The sequence below is a fragment of the Neophocaena asiaeorientalis genome, unplaced genomic scaffold (genome assembly GCF_003031525.2).
Source record: "Neophocaena asiaeorientalis asiaeorientalis breed wild unplaced genomic scaffold, Neophocaena_asiaeorientalis_V1.1 scaffold124, whole genome shotgun sequence".
NCBI classification, from domain to species: Eukaryota; Metazoa; Chordata; class Mammalia; order Artiodactyla; family Phocoenidae; genus Neophocaena; species Neophocaena asiaeorientalis.
Window position 1 is genome coordinate 6,979,501 of NW_020174135.1, and position 6,040 is coordinate 6,985,540.

At 44.1% G+C, this 6,040-nt stretch overlaps 1 protein-coding gene across 3 annotated transcripts in view; it reads right to left on the bottom strand.

The window, feature by feature from the left end:
• The window catches only part of SOCS6 (suppressor of cytokine signaling 6), a 33,174-nt gene extending 27,202 nt beyond the window's left edge, over window positions 1–5,972 (bottom strand). Inside the window, exons 1-3 of one of the 3 annotated variants that reach the window (XM_024754861.1) lie at window positions 5,841–5,913; window positions 2,458–2,639; window positions 1,542–1,730 (exon numbers count right to left, since the gene is read on the bottom strand). The gene's annotated coding sequence lies outside the window, so the exon portion shown is untranslated. Of the gene's footprint in view, window positions 1–1,541; window positions 1,731–2,457 lie in introns of all 3 variants that reach the window. The other 2 variants (XM_024754860.1, XM_024754862.1) reach the window with 2 other exon arrangements.
• Window positions 5,973–6,040: the final 68 nt, after the last annotated feature.

The window sequence follows — 6,040 nt, forward strand, 5'->3', positions numbered from 1 at the left end:
AACACTGAAAGCTGGAAGTTAGTGGAGCAATGTCTCCGAAATTCCAGGAGAAAGTCTGCTTCCGATGCGGCACACGTTTACAGTCAGCAACCCTCCTGAGCACACGCACGTTTCCCCGCACCCCTGCAGGGCCACGTGACTGGTTCTGGCCAATGGGTTGTGAGCACAAGTGCCATGCGTTACTTCTGGGCCAAATATTTACGCCAGCTTGTGACCTGTCAGCTCTCTTTTGCACCTGCTGTGGCAACCTGGAGCCATGGGGTGATATGACGGGGAACTGCAGGAAGATGCCAGAGGAGCACCAGGCCCACAGCAGACTGGGTGAAACCAAGCAATAAGCATTTATTTACGCACTGAGATTTCAGAGTTAGTCTGCCATTGCAGCATAACCCATTCTATGCTGACTAAAACAGTAACCTAGAATTCTATACAGTCAGGCTATAAAGCAAATATTTAGAACACAGACATTTTCTGACATGCAAGGTCTCAAACACACACGCACACACACCCCATCACCTTACTAGGAAGCTACTAGGAGGTTAAGCTCCATCACATCAAAGAAGTAAACCAAGAAATCGAAAACAGGTGACCCTACTTAGGAGAGGAGAGAAAAGAATCTCTAGGTTGACGGTATAGTTCGTACTGCTCAGCCTGTTTGGGATACTGTCCTTGCCCTCTACAGATCTTCCCAAACACCCTCCAAGAGTCAGCTCAACTGTGACATCCTCCATGAAGACAGAAATCCAAATTTCCTGGCTACCAGAAGTAAATGAAAACATCTTGCAGCAACAGCAAGAAAAGAGTTGCATTCTAAAATCTGTCAGCAATGTGGTTTGTGACTCGGGCAAATTACGTAACCACTCTTAGTCTCAATTTCCTCATCATCTGCATAAGGATGAGGTTATCAGAAGGTTCCTTCTAATTCTAAAAGGCAGTAATTCTGCCAATGTACAAAACCACTAAATCCTAATACAATTCTATGTTTGGTACGTGCTTACATATTCTGACAGTCAGTGGTATTTGGTAATAATGTTATTCCCTAAATATATATATATTTTTTACTTTAAAAGCAATGTCAACAGACAAAAATGACTATTGTTAGAGGGACGATGATATTTCCTTTAAAACCCAAACTCAGGTTTAATAACAAACACCTTCATTATTATAAACATCAAAACAAAAGGAAAATCATACGAAATAACAAGTCTACCAGTAAGAATTCATCTTACTTTAAAAGTGTGTTAACCCTGTTGCTAACACCACCCAGTGTGTCACTGGTGTGGCCAGAATAATGTCTATCACTGTTAGTACGACAGCAAGCAGCACCGAATAATAGGTGATCTAGAGCACATGCTGAACACATCTTTTCTAAATAGTTCTAAAGAGTAACATTAAAGTCTTAAAATTGTTTTTGATAGAAATTTTATCTAGTAAGAGCCATATATTCCTCTGCCTTCTTCAAAGAGACACTTTAAACACAAGTGTGTACATTAATCTCATGCTGTATATAGACAGACGCCTCTTCACATGATCAAATTTACCTGCTGGAAGATTTCAGGACGGCATAGTGACGCTTGCAGGGTTTACTGATGCTCAGGAAACTTCGTCTCCCAGGCCTTCAGAGAGATGTGGTGTTTTCTTCTTTCCTTCTTCTCTACTACTCAAGAGTCGGCTCCCAAGGACAATGGGATAGCCACCGCTCCCCAAACATAGTCTCCAAGTGTGATGCCCTTTTAATAATTTTAAGAAAAAATTTCAGTGTGATGGCTGTTGAGAGTGATAAGACAATATTAAAACAATCAGTAGGAGAACAAGCGCCCAGGGCCTTGCAGGTGGCCACATGCAGTACCTTTCTGTTCTAGGTTTCCCACCAACTGACTGCAGTGACCCAGAGCCAGTCAACCCACCGCTGCTTATACTGCACCCATGTGTAACCCTCACAATTCTAGCAGCTGCACCAGTAATACTTCTGTAGACTCCCATTCTCCTTCCTCTTTTACTTCCATTTTTCTCGTCTCTTTGGTCTCACACCGCTTCCCCGCACGGGGCTTCCTCAAGAAGAAAAACCAAGTCTTACGCAGATATTGCTGATCAACCAGAATACTCCTTTTAACTAATCACAGTATGTTTTAAACTAATTATTACCGTTAGCACCTGTTATATGCCAGGCACTGAACTCATACACTTACATGCGTTATCTCAATTATTACACCAATGTTGAGGAAGGCACCATGATTATTTTACAGATAAGACAAATAAGACTTTGGTTTTATTTTAAAAACCTACCCTATAAAATCACGGTGTTGAAATTCAAACTTCGATCTGTAACCCTATGAGAGACTGCCTTCACCAGCTGCGGTCAGTCACCCAGGTCTCTGGCTTGTCTAATTCCTAACGAGTTCTTCCTTCCTGCTTAATTCTGAGGATGCCCGAGGTTCCAGACAACTGAAGCTTTACCTTGCTAAGCTCTGTAAGGCAGCATCAAGGGAAATGTGCTCTGGGGCCGTTACTCTCCTCACACTCCAGTTAACTGTGTTTCCAGAAGCGACAAGAGGCCTGTGCATCTTCACGACCAGCCAGTGGGGCATGTGAGTGAATTCAGACACACATCGCGGTTCTACAAGAAGATGTAGCTCTCCCTGTGTGGGGATTTGGGGCCATGTAGTGTCAAGAACGTTGGCCTTATCAGTGCTATGATTTATTCAGTTGAGCAGATCAACTCAGCCAGGGATAAATAAAAAACACAAAAAACCCAACGGATGTCTAAGATCCAGCCAGCACACCTCTGCCTTTAACATGCAGACAAACATGTAAAAGCTACAAGTGCTTTCTGTATACCACGTCCCCACTCAGTGGCCAGGCTCCATGCCATGTGTGAGGGAGACAAAGGAGAAAGACCACAGCCCACGCCCTCCACAAGGAACTTAGTAATGAACCTTGTATCAGAAACAGACGAATTGATAAAATGGGATTACTGAAGGAGCTGGAAGGAAGGGGTGGTCAGGGAAGGCTTCCCTGAGAGGGTGACCCTGAGAATGAACCAACCACAGGGGGAGCCACTGAAGAGCAGTCTAGGAAAACTGTCAAAGGGGAGGAAGCCAGACCCAGCCTGGAATGTTGAGGAACAGAAAGGCTAGACCACACCTTTGTGCTAAGGCGGAGAGAGGGCTGTTCAAAATGCGCTGAAGAACCAGGCAGAAGTCTTGTGGTCCATGGTAAAGAGTTTGGATTTTACTTTAAACAAAATATACATGTATTCACAGTAACTCTGACAAGATAGATCATCCCCACCTTAGTCCCACTTGAGGAGTAAGACTCAAAGGGGTTATATAATGGGTTCAAGGTCACAAAGCTAGTAACGTACACTCTTCCCTAAAGACCTAACACCTCTAAAACGTCCTCTGTGTGCAAAGGGAGAATGGAAGTCTTAAATGACTTTATCTAAGTCTGTCTATTCTTCAAACATTAACAAGACCAACTGTCACCCAAAACAAACGTCGCAACAAAGTAAAACTTAATGTTTGTATGAATCACCGACGATGACTCTGAAGTTGGTTTAGGGTAAAATGTGCCCTCAGTCCTAAAGCCTTCCCTCTTACTAGCTAAACCAACGTGTTGTGCAGAATAAATTAACCGTAAAAATATTAATGACAATTTCACTCTCAGTACACTTTAAAACAAGTCCCACTGCTGTTTCTCTCTCTCTCTACCTGGACAACTCTTTCAATCAAACTCGTCATACAAGAAAGCTTCCCCTTTTTATGACACATACTAATATTATAAATTTCTCCCTTGCAAAAACAATAATTTTACAAAATTACCCAGGCGCCACAGATGTGTCATTTCCAAAAGTGGAAGAGGTCAGGGATGAGGACAGAGAACTGAAATAGACAATCTTCATTTCCCATAAAATGCAACAAGCAGAAAACAGCAAAAGGTGATCTTTTTAACTCTAGGTCATTTACCTACCTACCCTTATTAAGTATCAAAATAGATGCATACACACTCATTAGTTATTCGGGATTATAAATAACGTGGGGTATTTGACCTCATACTTCAGTATATTTGTATGTGTATGTGTGTGTGCACCGATCCATTTTGCATGACTGTGTATTTTTAAGCTAGTGATAACAGTAACTGCCACAAATTCAGAAATGGGCGTAACAGTTCCCTTTTCTGGAGTATGTTATGACTTTTAAATAAGATCACACAGGCACTTCCATGAGCAAAATAAAAGATAATGTTAGTAACACAAAAGTTTCCTGAAAACTGACCACAATGGAGAAAACTACCAGAGTTTTCTCTGAAGAGTGACATTACCCAACAAGACAGGCTTAAGAAGATGCTTTCTTCTGTTCCCTAAGAAGAGGGCCATTAAAGGAGCACTCAGGGACTTCCCTGGTTGCACAATGGTTAAGGCTCTGTGCTCTCAGTGCTGGGGGCCCGGGTGCAATCCCTGGTCAGGGAACTAGATCCCACATGCATGCCACAACTAAGAGTTCGCATGTTGCCACTAAGGAGCCCGCCTGCTGCAACTAAGCCCCGGTGAAACCAAATAGATAAATAAATAATTTTTTTTTTTTTTTTTTAAAGGCGCACTCGGGACCATGAGATGAGTAGGAATCCATTCAGTACAGCTGAGTTTCCCTCCCAGGTGATGGCACAGCCCAGGTTGGCTGCAGCCCAGGTCAGTGGCACCCAAACCCTTTCTCTGCCACTCCCTGCAAGGTGTTATGGGGAGGGTGCCAGGTGACACCAAGAGTGTGCCCCTGGGTCCTGCAGACGCCGTGTTTAAGGCCTGCCCATCTTCCCACTAAAAGAAGGGAAAGGGGCAGTGCCGTGTACTTCCCATCAATTCAGGAGGTATTTAAAGATCATAAAAAAAAAAAGGAAAAAATGTTTCAAAAGAGATGAAAGGGAGCTCTAAAAAGGGTAAAGGTTCAGGTGAATAATCTGGGTGATTGTACCCAGACCAGCGGAAAGCACTTGCCAAGTCACAGGTGAGTTCTTCTAAGTGTCCTAGTTAAGCCCAAGGTCAGTGGGCCAGCTTCCCCCAAGGGAAAAAGAAAACATTAGGGACAATGTCGGAACCAGAGGGTTGAGGCCACATCTTCTGTGCTGTATATTCTGGAATGGCTTCCGAAACTTACCACATCCATGCTACCTGATGCGGCACTGAGAAATAAATAAGAAAGCGTGGGGAACGGATCACAGGCTATGTTTTCGGGTTTCCTCTGTGAAACGTGATAAACAACCGCCGTTCATGTTTCTAAACAAAACTGATTCCCCACAGCACTAAACAGTCCACTTAAGATTCATTCATTCAAGTAAGCTAAGTAGATTTTATGTTGTGATATTTGTTAGGTTAACAAAAAAAGTCAGGATAAATGTACACCTACTATGGTTGAGAAAACCTCAGACATTTCATCTTGAAGTAGATAGCAGTTTACTTTTGCTTGAATACACATATATCTTTATTCCAAGGAACATGGTCCACGAAGAACACATTCGGAAACCATTCACATTATAATTGTGATAACTACGTTCTCCGTCCTCATACCCAGTAAAGCGGCATATCGCCTTTCCCGGGGTAGACGTTCACGAAACATCTGCTGAACTGAATTCAACATTATATATTTCATTACCGGAAGCCTGAGCTCCGCCACATATTCCCACCTGGCCCTGAATTCCAAAAAGTACGGATGGCAACCCAAAATTCCACATTCCGACTAAATGTTAAGGTGGCCTACAGGCGACCGCACACATTCCAAGTTCTGCGCCAGGACCTGCCCCCGAGAAATGTCAGTAGTTCTGACCCAGAATGAACCACAAAGGTGTACCTGAAGTTGTCAACACCTGAAGCAAATTGAAAATCAAGGCCCGTCTCGGGGGCGGCTTGACATCTCTAGTCCCCACGCCCGCGCGAGCCCGTGAGGGTCCGGCGGCGCCTCCACGCGCGGAACAGACCAGGGTCTCGGCCAGACGCGACCCCCCGGGGTACGGCACGGGCGCGGCCTACGGCCCCCAGCCCGCCCTGCGG